Below are 18,741 nucleotides of genomic sequence, written 5' to 3'. Positions count from 1 at the left end.
TGGCTTCCTCCATTGTCTGCTCTCATGAATCATCTCCATCCTTCAACGTCTGTGTAATTTGTTCCTCCCTGGTGGCGGGGGGGGGGGGGGTGCTCCCCTGATTGCTGTGGCTCAGATCAAGCTGGTAATGTGGTCTGAGAGAAGGAAACTTAAGCTAGGAGACCCGAGGACCAGATCTAGCTCTGGGACTTACAGGCAGTATGGCCTCAGGCAACTCATGTTGCCTTTAAGGATCTCAGTTCACTCAGCTGCAGAGGGGCACGAGTGGGATAAAATACACAAAGCGCTTGGTTCTTGGTAGAGCCCTCCCCACGTTTAGGACACTCCTATCTTGTTCTCTGAAATCTCATGAGGTACGCACTGACTGTGTACTCACTTGCACTCTGCTCACAAAGCAAGGCGGGGTGAGCATCTGTTCTTTTTTTTTTTTTTTTTGAATTTTTTTAATCTTTATTTATTTTTGAGAGAGAGACAGACCAAGCATGAGCCAGGGAGGGGCAGAGAGAGAGAGGAGACTCAGAATCCGAAGCAGGCTCCAGGCTCTGAGCTGTCAGCAGAGAGTCTGATGCGGGGCTCGAACTCATGGACTGTGAGATCATGACCTGAGCTGAAGTCTGACGCCCAACTGACTAAGCCCCAGACACCCCAGCATCTGTTCTTGTATGTGATGTTTCCATAGCCTGTTGCCAGTTCCCCCCTCCTGTGTGTCTCCTATGCCTGATTTGTCAGTATGGTGCCAAAGCGAGGCAACAGGTACCCATGAAAGATTTTTTTAAACTTAAAAAAATGTTTATTTATTTTGAGAGAGAGCGAGCGAGCAGGGGAAGAGTGGGGTGGAGAAAGAGAATCCCAAGCAGACTCCTTGTTGTCAGTGCAGAGTCCAGTGTGGGGCTCAAACTCACAAACCATGAGATCATGACCTGAGTTGAAATCAAGAGTAGGACGCTCAACCAACTGAGCCACCCAAGTGCCCTGATTGTTTAAATTTTTGTTGCTGTGTATTATTTCGTTATGTGAATATACTACAATTACTTATCTATTCAATCGTTGAGGGGTCTTTGGGTAGTTTCCAGTTGTATGTTATGGATAGTGACTCTATGAGCACTATTGTGTGTGTATTTTGGAGAATGCATTTCTGTTGGATATGTACGTAGGATGGAATTTTTGAGCAAAGGGTTTATACATGCCCAAGGAGCAGCTTTAGAAGATATTGTTGACTAGCTTTCCAAAGAGGATATGCCAATTTGTGTTCCATCCAACATTTGGCTTCTCTTTTCCACTTTAGCCACACTAGTGGGTGTATAGTGGTAACTCAAATTGATGTTCCACTTTGTGTTTCTGATTCCTGAAGAAGTCGGAGCACATTTTCATATGGTTGTTGGCCATTTGTATAGCCTCTTTTGTGAAGAGCTTGTTCAAGTCTTTTGCCCATATTTCTATTGAGCAGTTTGTCTTTTTCTTACTGGTTTGTAGAGGTTCTTTATATATTCTGGATCTGAGTTTTTTGTCATATATTTATTCTGCAAAAATCTTTTCTCACATCGTGGACTGCCTCTCAGTCTCTTGATTGTGTCTTTTAAAATAACAGAAATGCTTCCTTTTAGCAGAATCCAATTTAAGTTTCCAGGACATATGCTTTGACTGAATTCAGCTTCTATCTTCCTGACCAACTCCATTCTCCCCTTCTGAGCCAGCCTGTTTTCTACGTTCTGTCCTGTATTTTGGAGAAAGTAAAAAGATGGTTTTCGGGGCGTCTGGGTGGCTCAGTTGGTTGGGCGGCCGACTTCGGCTCAAGTCATGATCTCGCGGTCCGTGAGTTCGAGCCCTGCGTCGCGCTCTGTGCTGACAGCTCAGAGCCTGGAGCCTGTTTCAGATTCTGTGTCTCCCTCTCTCTGACCCTTCCCTGTTCATGCTCTGTCTCTCCCTGTCTCAAAAATAAATAAAAAACGTTAAAAAAAAAAAAAAAAAAAAAAAAGATGGTTTTCAAGGAAAACCCCATGGCTGAGGCTCATACTGTTCACCTGGAAGCCTTTTCCAGTTCCAAGTGTTGCCTGCGCATCTGTGGTTCCTATGCCTGGAGACCTCCCATCCCTTTCCCCTTTTCCAGGAATCTGGGTCAGTTTTGTAGACTAATCTCCCTCCTTCCACTTAAGATCCGATTAGTCCACTCAAGAGAACCTAAAAGGCCAAAAAGCAAATGAAGAGTTGCTCGAGCTCATTAATAATCAGAGAAATGCGCATTAAAGAAATAATGAGATATAAACTTCATAGCTATCGGGCTGGTGGAAATTGGAAGGCTGGATGACACCAAGTGCTGGGAGGGGTATGAGGTATAAGAACGTGTGTGCCATGCTGGTAGAAGTGTATCAGGACAGCACGCGGGCGCTACTGAATGAAGATGTTTCTACCCTACGTGCCAGCAGTCCACTCACACAGGCCCGGGCGGGGTGTGGCAGGGACGTGCGCGACAGTATTACCATGGTGGGGGTCATCCTCGCGGAGGTGGATAGTAAGAGGTGGTAGCTACACGCCATGGAGTATTACCTCGCAGTGAGAAGCAAGGGGTTAGATGTACGCTCACTAACATGCATGGATCTTTAAACAGTGCTGAGCGGATGAGTAAAAGGCAGAGGGAGCTGTACAACATTTGCGTTAGGTGGGGAAGACTGAACGCCCGAAAAGAAAGCTAAGCATTTTGCAAAGGCACGAACCAAGAGATCCATATACACCAAATGCCTTAACGTGGCTCCCTGTGGGGGGATGGGAATGAGGAATAAGGATAAAAGAGGATTTTTAAAAAGCTCAGCTACCTCAACCTCCTTTGGCTTAATGCATCTTCTGGCTCCATCTTGAAAAATCCGCTTCTCTGTCATCTCTTCTGGTTCCCTTCCCCAAGACCTCAGTGTTCACCTGTCAGTCTCCCTTCAGATCAGCCTCCTTCAGGCCATGTCTGAACAACACAAATTGACATTTACAAATATCTTCTATCTGTGGTTACCCTGAGTGCGTACTCACCACACTGCAGTGGCCAACACAGAGCCCCACAGGACTGGGGACAGTGGAGAGCCAGAGGCCTTGAGGGGGACCCGGTGCTATTATTCATGGTGTCTGGCACCCAGAAGTGGCTCAGTCAATGTCTTTTTAATGAGCCAGAGAAATTCTGTGCTGGCTCTGCTCTGTTAAGGCAGATGCCTTAACCTCTCTGAGCTTCGATTTCCATCTCTGTCAACATGGAGATAATAATTTTAATGCCTTTTTCGCAGGGTTATCGTGAAGGTTAGATGAGATCATTGCTTTGGAAAGCACTTGGTTAACTGTAAACAGTTAGCCAGTGCCATGGAAGAAGTGTAGAGAAGTGAATTTAGGAGGATCAAATCCTAGTACTCCCACGTATTAGCTGCAGGACCTTGAATAATGCAGCATCCTCTGGCCTCAGGTTTTACGTTCTGTAAAATGAAAAACAATAATGTCAACCTTGTGGAGTTGTTAGGAGGACTAATGACAATACGTATTTAAGAGACAGTAGTAGGTGGTTAGAAAATGGGAGAACTGGGGGCGCCTGGGTGGCTCAGTCACTTAAGCACCTGACTCTTGATTTCAGCTCAGGTCATGATCTCATGGTTCAGTTCGTGGGCTAAAGCCCTGTGTTGGGCTCTGAGATGACAGCACAGAACCTGCTTGGGATTCTCTCTCCCCCCCTCTCTTTGCCCCTTCTCTGTGCTTGCACACACACACACTCTCAAAACAAATAAACTTAAAGAACATGGGAGAACTATCCCATTCACTCATTTATTCAGTGAGTCTTTATCGAATGCCTATAAAATGTTCCAGGCAGGGTTCTAGACACTGGGAATGAAGGGGAGAACGAGACAGAAAAAAATTCCAAAAATCCCTGCCTTTGGTCTAGGGGAGAGAGGGGTCGAACAAGAAATAAAATTAGTTTGGGGCGCCTGGGTGTCTCGGTCGGTTGGGCGTCTGACTTCGGCTCAGGTCATGATCTCGCGGTCCGTGAGTTCGAGCCCCGCGTCAGGCTCTGTGCTGACTGCTCAGAGCCTGGAGCCTGTTTCAGATTCTGTGTCTCCCTCTCTCTCTGCCCCTCCCCCGTTCATGCTCTGTCTCTCTCTCTGTCTCAAAAATAAATAAACGTTAAAAAAAAAAGAAATAAAATTAATAAGATGTAGTATGCTAGATGATGGCAAAGACTATGGCAAAAATTCAGCAGGAAGAGGGTGGGTAGGAAGCTCTGGGGGTGGGGTGGAAGAGATTTCCTTTTTTTTTTTTAATTTTTTTTTTTCTAACATTTATTTGTTTTTGAGACAGAGAGAGACAGAGCATGAATGGGGGGGGGGGGTGGTCAGAGAGAGGGAGACACAGAATCTGAAACAGGCTCCAGGCTCTGAGCTGTCAGCACAGAGCCCGACGCGGGGCTCGAACTCACGGACCGTGAGATCATGACCTGAGCTGAAGTCGGCCGCTTAACCAACTGAGCCACTCAGGCGCCCCAAGAGATTTCCTTTTTAAGCAGATTAGTCAAGAAAGGCCTAGCTGAGAAGGTGATGTTTGAACAAAGACTCTAAGGAGGAGGGAGGGTAAGCCCTGGGGAAGTGCAAAGGCCCTGAAGTGGATGCATATCTGATGCATTCAAGTCACAACAAGGAGGCCAGGGTGACTGGGATGAGCTCAGAGAGCTAAAGGCCGCAGTGGGGCTGATGGTGTAGAAGCCCCACGTAAAGATTGCTGTAAATTACGCCTGGCTGCACAGGATTATCTCAGGGAGGAGCCAAGATTGAAGGACGTGTGATTTTCAGGTGTGGAGGAGGAGCCAAGGTAGGTGTATTAGTCATTTAAGGCGCCTAACAAATTAGCCCAAACTTAGCAGCTTAAAACAATAGTCATTTATTATCGCTTAGTTTCTGTGAGCCAAGGATTCAGGTGCAGCTGAGGGTGTCTCAGATGGCTGCCATCAAGGCGACCGGGGCCATAGTCTCAAGACTCGACTGGGAGAGGGTCTGCCTCTAACCTCAGTCTTGCGGCTGCTGGCAAGGTTCAGTTCCTCTCTGGCTGCTGGTAAGAGGTCTCTCTCAGTGCTTTGCCATGTGGGCCCCCTCCTAGCCCAGCTCACACCATGACAGCTGGCTTCCTTCAGAGTAAATGAGCCCAAGAAGGAAGCCACCGTCTTTTAATAACATAATCTTGGAAGGGACATCTCATTACCTCGGCTTCATTCTGCTTGCTAGAGACAAGTCACTAAATCCGGTCCTTGCTCGCTTGAAGAGGAGATTACACATGAATACCAGGGTGGGGGAATCAACTGAGCTATAAGAAGGGGGCTACCTACCACAGGGGAGTTCTGATGTTCGGGTGCAGTGGAATTGCCAAAGACAAGCATCCATCCAAGGATGGATGAGAAATTTTTTGTCTAGATGCAGCAGGGACATTTGAGACTTACTTTGTCAGTGCAATCCAGTTGTACTTTCTAACAAGGATTAGGAGTAATTGGATAGCTAGGAATCTATCTATCTATCTATCTATCTATCATCTATCTATCATCTATCTATCTATCTATCTATGGTGCTAAGTGCTCCCAGCTAACTGGGCTAATTAGGTCCTCTGGCTGCTCATTCTGGGGCCAGGTTTCAACTTGCAGGGAAAAGGCATTATTTGTGAGTGTGTGCACATGCATATAGACGGCCGTGCTCGTTTTCTGTGGTGTCTGCCTCCCGGGTCCTACCCTTCCTTCGGCCTGGAGACCCCTGGGTTCACCTTTCCTCCGCTCCCCCCTCTGCACTTTGACGGGAGGTCACGTGTGAGGAAACAAGCCCCACGTGGTTTTAATCATTTTGCTATAAAAGCTGAGCTGCTCTCCGCTTTGATCCAAGCTGAGCTGCTGGAGGAAGGGCTGGGGGCCGGGCTGGCCTGTCCGCGGAGCACTCCGCGCACGGCTCCCACATCAGACGGCAGCCGTAAAATGGAGCACAGCTCATTAATTCTCCCTCTTAACCAGGGCACCTGACAAGAAGTGACTTTGAAAACCCGGAGGACGGATGGGCGGGCGGGTGGGCGGCTCTCCGACTATGCAAGGAACATCTGTTTCCAGGTCCCTGGCTGTTAAATTGACATCTTTTTATTTGAAACGTTTCTTTTATTTCCCAACTTCCTGCAATTGGCAAGGTCTCTGTGCCAGGCAGTAGACTGTCGTGGCTTTGTGGGCCATATGAACTGAGTGGCTTCACTGTCCTGAACGGCAGGCCTGTAAGTGCCAAAATGGGCAGCCTGGCACTCTGTCAATTATTAAACCTATGTTTGTGCAGAGAACATCAAACCCCATAAAAAACCAAAATGGCCTTGAAATTGAAAACCCTGTGAACGTCTGTGAGCCTCCATATGAGAAATATTAGTGTTTCAGAACTAGAAAATTCACTGGGAGCCTGGCATTTTCCATCAAGAATCTTCTCTCCTTGGGACCCAGCAATCAAGTATACTTAAGAAGAGTGATCTGACCCCCGTGCCTTCAGCCTTCATCCTGGATGCTGAGATAACTATTGGTGACTAAAGTCCCGGGTTCGAGCTTTAACCTCCTCCTGACAAAGGTCACTAGCAAAGGCTGGGTTGACTCTTCTCTAGGTGACAGCTCAGGGCTCTTGGGATGGGGATTGGAAGTGGTGGGTAGATGGTCCTATTTATTTCTACTTTGTCCTGGGGGCCTTTGGATCATCTTATATTCCTGGCAGTGCGATCCGCATGCTTTATCCTTCGTCCTTCAGGACCCACCGTGGGCCAGGTGGATCACTGTCAGCAGGACAGACGGTAGTCTGTCATCTGAGAAATAATGGCAGCGCTGAGTCCCAAGCGATCATCCAGGAATACCCTGTGGCATGCACAAATGTGTGTGAGTATGTGATGCCAGAAGACGTAAGTCTGATTGGTGGTGCACCTGTGTGAGAGCATTGGTCCCATGATGTCTCTGTGTCTCTGCAGCAAGTGCCCAAGAAGTCAGCAGATGAGCACATAACCTCTTTGTCAGAACGTCTTTGTCTCTGGGTTAAGGTACCTGAAGAGCTGACGGGTGAAGTGACAGTGTACATTTGTGAGTTGTGCGTGAGGATGACGATTTCTTCATTTTCATGTGTCCCGAAAGCAGCAGAGATAATCCTTACTGGTTCTGCTTTACTAGTGATTGTAACACTCATGCTCCTTAGTTTCCAAGACGTTGGGCGTCCCCGTCCTTCACTCTTTGAGGGTTGCAGGCTTTTAGGGTTGCAGGCTCTCGAGTGAGACTGCCTGGTGTTGAATCCTGGCTCCACCTTTTTCTAACAACATGAACTTGGACAACCTCTTTTTTTTTTTTACAATTTTATTTATTTTTAAGTACTCTCTACACTCAAGAGAGTTCAAGGCTTGAACTCACAGCCTTGAGATCAAGAGTTGCATGTTCTACTGACTGAGCCAGCCAGGCGCCCCTCCCTCGGACAGCCTCTGTATACCTCAGTTTCCTTATCTGTAAAAGGAGAGTAAAATAGTACCAAATTGCAGAATCCATGAGATAATTCATGGAAAGCAATTTGAAATTCCCTCCTTTGGTTAAATGTCACCAGCACCACCCCCTGTCCCTGCCATCACTTTCACCTCTCAGACGCTGTACTGTCCTTATGCCTTGACAGTCCATTCTCCCCCATCTCCCTTCATCATGTTATCAACCCCCATCAACTCAGGTGCCCCAGTCCCTTTGCCACTGCTTTCGCATGCCACCAGCTGAGTTTCCAGAAGGGCAAAACTGGTAGGGCATGACCCAACCAATATGGGTCACTTGGGTGGCAGAGCCAGAGAATAGATGCTCTGTGATTTCTCAACTACTTGGGTGGAGAACAAGGTGAGTGAAGCAGGTGAGTGAAGGTAGGAAGGGAGCCCGCCCCACGGGTCTCTGCAGCGCATGCCTCCTTCTCCCCTCTCTTCTTTCCCCTTCAGGCTTGGCTTGGGGTGAGGAGGGTAGACCTACAGCAAGGCCATGCCTGCCATCTGCTTACTACCAGTTTGGGAGTATCCAAGAAACACAGTCAATGTCCTGTTCAATTTTGGCTTTTCTATTCCAATTTGAATATATTAAAATGCAACTTTCCAGCTGTGCAAATCCCCAGGCCATTGAAATAAAAGGTTTTTAACTTTAACCATTAAAGATTTAACTAGCCAATAAATCTAAGTATGTGGGGGGTTGTTACCAAACGTTTATTACATTGCTCTTGCTTTTAACTTAAGAGCAAATGCCAAGTGTGGACTTCCATGAAAAAGGCATTCCCTTATGGTCAAAACTGATATCAGCCCCTGGACGAAAAAGCAATAGACCACTGTCTCCAGAAGGGTCCGCTCACTTTCCTCTCAAATCCCTTTAGGAGTTAAAATGGCTCTATCAACTTTACAAACCAATTTGCTTGCTGCAAAAAAGGCCTATAATAGCCTCTTGTTGCCACAGTCAGAACATGACTGACTAAATTAATCCAAAATTCTACTTTCAGTTTGAGCATCTTGGCGCCAACTTTTCCAGAACCAGATTTTATAAAGGCACAAAGGGGATATAGCTTTAGTGAAGAAAATCACAAGATCTTTCTCTTTTAGTATCTTCTGGGTGAGAAGGGTAATCAGTGCCTTGGATCATAGTGCTTAGTTTTGCCATTTTCACCTTGAAGACAAGTAAGAGACCAGCCCGGTAGTGAAATACGACTTTTAATTTACACAAATGTAAACGTATAGAATTCAACCATCGTATTCACCCTGGACTTAAAAAATGAATAGAAGCCAGATAAATCTTGGCCATTAAAAAAAAAAAAAAAAAAAAAAAAGAAAGAAAGAAAGAAAGAAAAAACAAAAAAAGATCTGACATACAAGTTGAGTTATACCAGCCATCAAGGGGACAGAGCCACATTCCAGATGTGCTATTTTCCTGCCCATTGACAGTTCTCCAACCCACCCCAGCAATAAAAAAGTCCTGAAGTGGATTTTTTAATCTGGCTTAGATTCTGTTTTGCCCGAGAGGCCTGCTGGGTGGGTCCTCTGGGTTTTCTTTCTCGCAGAACAAACCAGTGAGCCCTATTTGTGGGAAATACGCAGTAAATTCTGGCCTTTGCTCATGAAACTTCCCTCTGGAGCATTTTTCACATCTAAATAGGAGGTGCATAAAGTTGATAAGCAGTCGTATTTTTTTTTTTAAGTGATTGTACTTTTAGCTTGAAGAGTTGTAGCTCAAGATTTTGAGCTCCATGAGAACGTATCCTCTGCTCCCTAAATTATAAGCCAGAGTAGAATGACAGTGATGAAGTGTGTGCTTCCCTCATCCAGCTCAAATCGTGGGGGACACTTACATTTGCCTTTCGACTGGCAACCCATTCACATCTCCTTGACTTCAGTTGAGGAAGGGACATTGGCTGATTCGAAGGGTGATCTCCCCTTCATCTAGCCCCTCCACTGCAACTGCTGAGAAGGAGGCATGAATCCCAGGGACCTAGGGTGCAGAAGCATTTCCCCCTGGAGGACCCTAGCCGTGCCCTCTGGTGTGGGTGTGGTAGGGAAGGGCTAAGCGTGATACTTTTAAAGCCTACTCGATGGATGGTTCGGGAGGTGGAAGCATTAGAGAAATTCTTTCCAAACCAAACCAGAATCGAAGCGAAACACTTCTATTTACAAGTGTAAATAGAGGATTTGCCGGGAATCTCCTTGAGTCTGGGAGGCAAATCCAGAAACTCCAAAGACCCGTTTCACCGTCAGAAATTGTAAGAGCTGATGCCATCCCTCAGGAAGCTGGGGAGGATCATCAGCCCATGTGGCAAATGCAGAGTGGCTCACACCAGCCTCTCCCTGGGGCACTTTCAGATCAACTTTGCTGGTCCTTCTCTGATTTTGAAATTCCAACCTGTTGAACCTAGAAGAGACAGAAAAAGCAAGAGAGAAACTTCTCAGCTGTTCCTAGGAACTTTTGCTTTCTGAATGAGAGGTCACTTTGGGAGGGAAATTTTTGATTTGGATCCCTAGTACCTGTGCAGCTGTACATGGTAGGCTTGTTCTGGGGCATACTTTTGGTACGCTTGGAAGAGAGGCACCTGTACTTCTTTCCAGAAGGATTACAGTTACTTCGAAGATGGTCATTTCACCCATTCATTGGTCCATTCGTGTGTTAGCTCATTCATTCATTCTATGAATGTTGCTGGATGCCTTCTGTGTGTTTCTCTGCCAAGCATTTGATTCAGGGCTACGGGCAGAGCAGGACCCAATGCCTGAGTAGACAGTCAGCCAGAGTCCTCTGGGGTAAGGTAAGTGACCCTTGACTCCGTCTCTAGTGGTTACTGAGTGGGACCCTCACTGAGTGGCAAAAATAGGAGAGTCTTGCACACATTAGAGGTTGGATCAGTTTTTAAAGGTGGCTTTTGCTGTCTCCCTAGAGCTATTTCTGATCTCTGCTCCACCCATGATTCCCAGCTTCATAGTCTCCTCCACATTCAATTCCTGTTTCTAGAAAAGGCAGATCCTGTTGACTTTCCTTCCCGGCCAGGCCACCTTCCTCACCCTTTGCTCCTCCCAGTGCCCTCCCACTCACTATCCCAACTTGGGTATCAAAACTGATCCCTCCTATGTCCCTCTCAATCCCTCTGCTTCCACCTTCTCCAGAGCCTCTCTGTACCATGAAGTTCCTGTCTCCTGCATCTGTCCGTTCAGTCTCTCCTTTCTATGAGGACTTCCAAGGCTCTTCCACGAGTGGGAGGCTTTCCCCTCCCAGATTCTTCATGGGCTGCCACCTTGGACCTGAGAGAGGGGACAGATGCCATCTGCCCTGGCAGGGGTCATTCCCCCTCCTGCCAAGGCATTGCCCCAAACATGTTCCCTGGCTTCTTCTTTTTTCCTTTTCCTTTCTGAAAATAGCCATTTAAAAAGGTTGAAGTGGGCTTCATGAGGTTTAAGGGGTTTATTAGTTTTAAAAACCATGGTCCCTGTTTGGAGGGAGGGGAAACAGCCGCCTTCTTTTCACATTACGTCAATCCACAGGCGTCTGTAATTTACATTTTTTTAACTCAAATGTTCAGAAATAATGGAAAGGCTGCTTGAAAAAAGCAGATGAAATAAAAACTGGGGGAAATGTGTATTATACAAAAACCAGACCTGTGAGCCTGAGGCAAGACACCCCGATGACCTGGGGAGCTGATTAATGAGGCAGACCGAAGGAAGCCCAGGTGAGTGTAGATGCCATGATTTCTCCACAGTCACTGACGCCCTTGTGCTGGCATTTCATTTCCCACGCACGACTTCACGGATGGTTTTCATTCGGAAATTTTAGAACCACTGATGTTTCTCCCCTAGGAGAAAGGAATCCTGGGCTGTGGAAGTTGGGCAGGTTGGGGAGTGTGGAGGAAAAGAGTTGGGGGCGAGGAGAATGGAACCCACCCAGGGCATGGCCTCTGTGTCTCCTGGTTCTCAAAGGCGATCCTTTCGGACCCAGCCTCACCCTATGAGGTCTCATCTCGACTCCGTCTCCCCTCCTCGTTCTCTGAGAAAAGAGAGATGATGAACAGATGGTAAGACTACGGGAAGAGGTATTAAAGTTTCGTTTTCTGACGATCTTCAGTATAATTACTTCATTAAGATTAAAAAAACCTAACTCCTAGTTACAACTCAAATATCTGTTGACAAAATAACTTCATCTATTTCTGCATACCGTTTTTGCTAGATTTCTGTCCTTGAATGCTATTTCATGAACGTTCCTTTGACAAATATTTTAAGGGCATATCATATGCCAAGGATGGTTTTGGGATTTGGGGACCCAAATCAATATGGTCTTTGCTGCCTACTTAGGTGAGGGTGCGGGTTGGACAAAACCATCAGTGTGGGGTGATGGGGTCTCTGATAGAAGTAGCAGGTGTTACAAGTAGATCCTGTGGGAATGGGGGTGGGGAGGGCTGAGGGTAAGGAGCTTCCTGGGAGAAGTGACTTTGGGGGTCTGGGAGAAGGTCTTAGCCAGGTGAAGAGGCTCCAGGGGGGATTCTAGGCAGAGAGGAGACCGTGTACCTGAGCCCAGAGGCAGGGGCTATTGCGCATCAAATTCTCTTGAACTCTGGGACAGTGATTGGCAGGAGAGGTCCAGTGGAGTGGGGGGGAGGGGTGGAGTGGGCAGCAGGGATCCAAGCATACGGGCTCTTTCTGAGGAGCTTAGACTTCATTCTGTGGGTAATGGGAAGTCTTTGAAGGGTTTAAGCAGGAGAGTTTACATCTCTTCGAATCACTTCCACTCCATGATGGAAGTGGCCTTAGAAATCCTTCAGATCCAGCCCCCTTTTTGTAGGGGGTGAAGCTGAGACCCAGGAGGAAATGCTGTTGTCCTTCTTACTACCATTGTCACCAGCTGGTGTTTATTGAGAGCCAATAGACAGCAGCCCTGTCTCTGCCTCTGCTTCGTCTTGCTCAAAACAATGCTCTGGGGAGACTACTGAGACTATCCCCATTTTATAGAGGAGGAAACTGAGACCCAGAAAGATGACATACTTTGCCTAAGGTCACTTGGCTAGCAAGTCCTGAAGCCAGTATTTGAACAAGGTCTGTCTGGCTTCACAATCTTAATTGTGCATGCCACACAAGGTTCCATAATTCATAGCAGGGCTGGAATTTAAACACAGGCTTTCTGATGTAAGTCTGTACTCAGGCACCAGCTGCGTGTGGCATATAGCAGGTTCACCTGCTTTCTTAAGAGGTGGGCAGCAGACCTCACACCGTTGGCCATGTTTCTGCTGACTGTGTGCACTCCTTTGTCATGGCGATGCCTCTGAATTTGCCACATATATGTCCTATTCTTTATATATTCTCCTTATATATCTTTCAGGAAGATTATAACACTGATACAGCCAATGTTTGTGTTCTGAGGAGGATAAGAACTGAAGTCAAGAAAGCTCGGGTGGGGAGTTCTGAGCGGCGGGTTAAATGGCTTTGTGGATTCCCAATCTGTTGGCCTAAGGACACTGGCTGGGGCCGTTCCTGCCCCAGTAGCTGAGCTGGCCCGTCCCTTTTGACATCAGTAGTCCTCAGGACGAGGACCTCCCAGAGCCGGCCACTGTTGCGCCAGCTGTCCCCTGGGACTGGCACCTTTAGGTTTTTAGGGGGCTCGTGGCCGCTGGGCCTGGTGAAGTCCCAGCCACTTGTCATTGCTTCCCAGCTAATGACCTCCTGGCCTGGCCACATCTCAGCTAATTTCTGCAATTAGGGAAGCTTGTTTTCAGAGGCTGAAACAGGAACTTTTCTGAATTAGCTTTTATGGTTCAGAGCCTTTAATTTGAGATTTAAAAAACATCATAGCTCGCCAAAACCAAATAAACTGCAGCTAATGAAATTCGCAGAAGTTCTCGGAGAATGCTTCTTACTGGTGCTCCTGCATGATTTATTGACAGCCGGTTGTAAAAACAATCTTATTAAAGGTCATAATGTTGGGTAAAAAAAAAAAAAGGCCTTTAATTTATAGCATAATTAGGCTTCCTCCAATAGCTTTGCTTGCCACGCTGTCACTTAGGGCTCTGAGGAAGCACTTGGTGTTTTTCATTATATCACAGCAAAGGAGATCCATGCTCCTAGAGGGCCCACTGACTTTCTCTTTATGGCCCTTTTATTGCTGCTAAAATAGTCAAAACAGGGGGTTGATTAGAGCCGACTGATGCCTACTGATTATGGGAACACCTCTCGTGGGGGGGAAGGGAGAGAAGGTGGGAGGGGGCTCGGGACCTCAGGACATGCCTCCGACGGAAAGGGATGAACTGTGAAAGGAGTGTGAGCAGGCTTCCTGGCTCTTCCCCAGACGCTTGTGGATTGAAGGCTGACCCCTGGCAGGCGGGGCTGGGGTGATAAAAGGCAAGTGGAAGGTGCTAATACCTCGAGGAAGAGACAATCCCAGGGCAGGATGTGTATGGGAATAAGAACCTTAAAAATGCTAATGGTCCCAAGGTGGCGAGCAGGTTGGCGGTGGGTGGTGAAGGAGGCGGCACCAAGGAGCAAAGGTCATGCCTGACGCTGGCCCTGTAGAAGGCAAAAGGGAGATTGGGTATTTGTGGGGTGAGGAGGAGAGCGTGTCCTGGTTCCCCCCATCCTTGAGCCCCTCACCGAGGGGTGTTTGGAGCCTGCTCTCCAGGGTTGTGCTTGTGCGATGGGGGCCCCGGGAGGGGTGGGGGGAGTCCCACGATGGGGCACAGCATCAGGGATGTGTGATAATGGCCAAATCTGATCAGAGATGCCCTCTCCCCATCCCCCAAATCTTCTCTCCTTCCCCAAACTTGAGGCTCTTTTTAGGAGCTCAGAGTTGCAGCTCTGACCACAGAAAGCGGCTACAGCCCTACCCCAGCCCACCTTCTCCCCCACTCTGAGCCCTGATCCCCCACTGCCAGGCCAAGGTCCGTATCCTGGACCTGCCTTAGCTCTGCAGGCTGTGTGTGTGTGTGTGTGTGTGTGTGTGTGCGTGTGTGTAGAACGGACTATCCTACTGCTAGTATGGTATGGCCATCATGATAGGGATAGGGATGGGAGCCTGTGCTGTTAGTTTGGTATCCAGTCTGGGCCCTGGTTGTGGTCTGTTGCTGACTGAGCAAGAGAAAGGGCAAGGTGACTGTGTGAGGCTTTGGTCTGCCTCTCCTGAGGCGCCTTTTCTGTCTGCTCTCCCAAATATTGCAGGACCCACCCTGCAGTGCTCCAGGACCCACCCTGTCCCGTCTCATCCTGTCCTGCCCCAGCTCTCTTCACTTCTGAGTTTCTCAACCATTCAGGTTTATCCAGAGTCCTGCATGCAACTGGTGAGTACATCCCTCTTTCCCGGCATTGGTCAACTTTCCGAGGGCCGAGGAACCCCATTTCCGGCTCCTTGAGGCCGAGGGTGGGACCTGTGGTGATGTCACCTGGAGGGGTGGCAGGAGCAGGGAAGGCTCGCTGGGTGGGTGCTGTCTGCCTGTGTCTACCCTAGAAGGGGCACAGGGGAGAGCTGAGCTGGGAGACACTTGCTGTAGCACCTGCCAGTTTTCTGACGAGCTCCCTCGGATTTTGTTTTCCCAGCTGTAACTCCAGCCTGAGAGAGAGGGGGTGTCTAGGAGCGGGTCATGGCTCATGCAGTGAACACCGTCGACACCTACCATGTGCCAGGCACTGTGCAGGAAGGTGGGCTTTACCGGAGTGAACTTAGGAAGCATCCAGGCTGAGAGAGGTGGGTGAGTGACATTATATAATTAATTATATTAAATGCCACCTGCTGACTTTTCTCCAGGGGACAAGGGAGCACAAAAGAAGGAGCAGGTGACTGCCTAGTGTGTGCTCATCAGTGACGGCATGTGTGAGAGTGTGTCCGAGGGCATGCGCGTGCGTGTGTAGTCCTTGAGCGTGTCAGTGTATGTCGCTGTGATGTGAGCGTGCAAGCGAGGACATCGGTGTGAGTGATTGTGTGCGTCCGCGAATGTATTTGCGAGGGTGCAGGCACCTGTGCGATGCTGTGGTGTGGGAGTATGGGAGTGGGTGCACACAGGGGTGTGTCAGTGATACACAGAGGAAGCTGGCCTGGGGACCATCGGTAGCCTTTGCAGGAGGTGGAAGTGCCCAGAGAAGGGGTGGTATGTGCCAGGCTGTAACCCCGGGGCCAGCACAGCGCCGCCACGCGGGAGACAACCAGCACGCATCTTCTGAACGGACCCCCACCTCCCTTCCAGTGCAGGGAATAGCATCTGCTCAGTCAGCCTCTGCTGTGCCTTGATTTCTGGTCAGGAGGTCTTGTCCTCTTGGATGAAGAAAGAGAACAGAAGTTGTTTTCTTCTAGATGTTAGCAACTAAGCCTGGAAGGTAAGAGGACAAATTCTTGAAATGATGAAGTGCTAGTCACATTGCCCCTTTAAATGACCGTAACCCAAGGGGTTGTAGTGAATTTTAATTCACTTCTAGAAACTTTTTTAGACTTGCTAAATATTTTCCAATTTTGTCGGGGGAACAAAAAGTGTGATTAAAAAAGGAATCTGGCTTTTCCATGCAAACTTGTGCTGTTAGGGTGTAAAACCTGCTTGGGTGGGGTACTGGCACCTGGATCCTGGAATTTCTCCAGACTGCCTCCCCCATCCCCCAACTGGCCTGCCCCAACCTGCAGTTTCTCTTTCTGGCCTTCCCCGCTCCAGCCATCCCGCCCCTGGGCTTTGTGTCTCAGTCTCAGTTATTTGTCTTATTTCCCTGATTGACAGCCCACTTTGGAATCACATTTCCAGACTGACCTCTGCCTTCTTCTACAGAACACAACTCTGGGACTTAGCTCGGGCCTCATGCTCTGAAACCCCACCTTCCCTGCCCCTCATTCAGGCTCTTAGCCTCTGGGCCATGGGCTGGGCACCCCTAACCAGGCTTCCAGGGTGGGGAGAAGGCCAGACACTAAGTCAGAACGAAACGTGCTGGGGTCTCTTTAAAAAAAATCTAGTTTCTCTTTTGGACCCTTCTACTTATCTCCTCTCTCCTTAGAAGCTGGCAGTTATTCAACATTTATAAATTGAAGATAATCCCATTTCCCGATGACTCCTGGCAGCCCAAGGTTTGGGAAAGAAGAATTTTTATCCCAGTCTGCTGTTTGCAGAGGAAATAACTAAAATGCCTCTATTTCTCAGCTATGGATTTCTAAGGTCTGATTCTTTCCAAATAGATTTCTGGGCATTAAATCCTTTAATAATGGCAATAGTCTCCTATCAGGTTTTAAACCCGGAGGACAGTTGTTCAAGACACATTTCAAGTTACAAATTGTAGACAGCTGTCGGTCAAGGCCTCCAGATTGTGGAGCAGTGGTGATTTTCTCTCCAGAGACCATTCCTTTGCTTTGACCTAGGGTAAGGTTGGAATTGGAGTCAAAGTTAGGGCTGAAGGCAGTACAGGATTGATTGGAGGTAAATGTATAGGTTATTTTGTTATTTTATTTGGTATTAGCATAGGGTTAGATGAGTACTGGGCTGGAATTCAGATGGTTGTGGAGTTAGCAAAGAGGATAAGGGTCTGAAAGGGTTTGGGTTAGGATGTGGTTTGCTGTTGGTATTTGGGATTAGGGCTGGGTCAGTCGCTTTGCTCAACTCTTGGAAGCTCATCCGTGGGGCTGTCTGAGGATTATGCCACACCTGAATTTCCATGCTCATTGGGACCAAACCCTTGGTCCTGCTATGAAATTTTGGGCTGAATACGATAAGGCCTTCCCCACCAACCCCTCCCCCCTGCCTAGAGTGTTTGGTGTTGAGAGATGTCACATATGAACTCCACAGTAGCCTCCACTGAAGCCTGGTAAAACCCAATGTTGGGGTGTATCTATTTTGGCTCTTGTGAAGGCAGGAGGGCAGGTAGAGGCAGGGGGCCCTGATGTTTGTCTGTCTTCCTGTCTACCCCAGGCAGCTGGGGTAGGACCGTGGAACTCTGGCTTAGGACCTGAGGCACAGAGTCAGCTGGCTGAGTTCTAGGGGCCCCTGTGGCCAGAAACACATCCTACCTGCTCTGGCACCTGGTGTCCAGCTGACCAGTTTTCTCCCATTTTGATCACTTTGAAGAAGTACCTGGGAATGGCAATCATTTGGTTCTGTTCCTCTGCCCCTGCAAGGCAATAAGCAGGCATCATTCTAGTGCCTTTATGGGCTATTTCTGTGAAAGGGTACCAGGCAAACAGGTAAAGAGCCCACATGCCCCCACACACACTGCTGAGCCATCGGCAGACATCATCTGGGTCTGAATGCTGTCCCTTTCGTTTTTGCTCTTGCCGAGGCCACCATATCCCGTATTCTAGCATGCTGACACGGCCCTAAAACCAACCACCACATGCCTCTACAGCTTTGTTCCTGCTGCTTATCGGCCTGGAATGCCCTCTTCCCCGCTCTTCTCTCCAGGTACCTAGAGAGTCCCCTCATCTTCCAAGATGCAACCCTTGTGACATTCTGTTGCACTTACTTATGGATTTATGGATTAAATACAGGAACAGTGTCTTATTCACACCGTCTCCCCAGCACCTTGTCCAGGGGCTGGAAAAGAGTGGACACAAAATCAGTGCTTGTTGAAAGAATGAAGAGCAGGGAAGACCAGGCCATCAGGCTGATGAGTTATACTGGTTTTATTAAGACTTAGGCCATTTTATAGGGCACCCTCAACTCCTCCCTAGCTGAATTCCATCCGTCTTTTTCCTTCCTGGACACCATAACTTTATCTTTCTGAAAATATAAGCGTCACTTCCCTGACCTTCTCTCCATTGTGGTGGCTCAGAGATGATGCAAATCCTTTGACATTTGTCCCATTGAGAAATGGGGTCCCATCCCCCTCCCTTGAATCTGGGCTGGCTCTGGTGACTTGTTTGGCCAACAGCATGCATTGGGAGTCAATGTCTGGAATTTCCAAGGTAGGTCATAAATTACCCAAAGCTCCCATTTTGGTCTCTTGGAACACTCTCTCTGAGCCACCATGTAAAAAGTCCAGTCACTCTTAGAACATGCTGGTGAAGCCATTAGATCAATAGTCTCAGCTGAATCCAGTCCCAGCCAGCAAATAATCAGAAATGTGGGCAAAGCCATCTTGGACCCTTCAAACCAGACCAGACCATCTGTTGGCTGATGCCACTGAATGACCTCCATGAATACCTGCTATCCAGAACCACATGCAGCTTCCTGAACAGACCAGGGCTTACCTGCACTTGGGCCTGTGTATATGTTTTCCCTCCAGTGGGTCATCTCCTTCCCAGGTTTGCTCTGCTAA

At 48.1% G+C, this 18,741-nt stretch overlaps 1 long non-coding RNA gene across 1 annotated transcript in view; it reads left to right on the top strand.

Moving 5' to 3' along the window:
- The window catches only part of LOC132691764 (uncharacterized), a 156,600-nt gene that overhangs the window by 15,067 nt on the left and 122,792 nt on the right, over positions 1-18,741 (top strand). The window contains exon 2 of the long non-coding RNA XR_014137404.1: positions 15,058-15,205. This is a non-coding gene — a long non-coding RNA (uncharacterized LOC132691764). The remainder of the gene's footprint in view (positions 1-15,057; positions 15,206-18,741) is intronic.

The sequence above is a fragment of the Panthera onca genome, chromosome A3 (genome assembly GCF_046562875.1).
Source record: "Panthera onca isolate mPanOnc1 chromosome A3, mPanOnc1 haplotype 2, whole genome shotgun sequence".
In the NCBI taxonomy this organism is placed as follows: domain Eukaryota; kingdom Metazoa; phylum Chordata; class Mammalia; order Carnivora; family Felidae; genus Panthera; species Panthera onca.
Note: the sequence above shows the minus strand (reverse complement) of the source record. Positions and strands in the feature narration are given on the sequence as shown.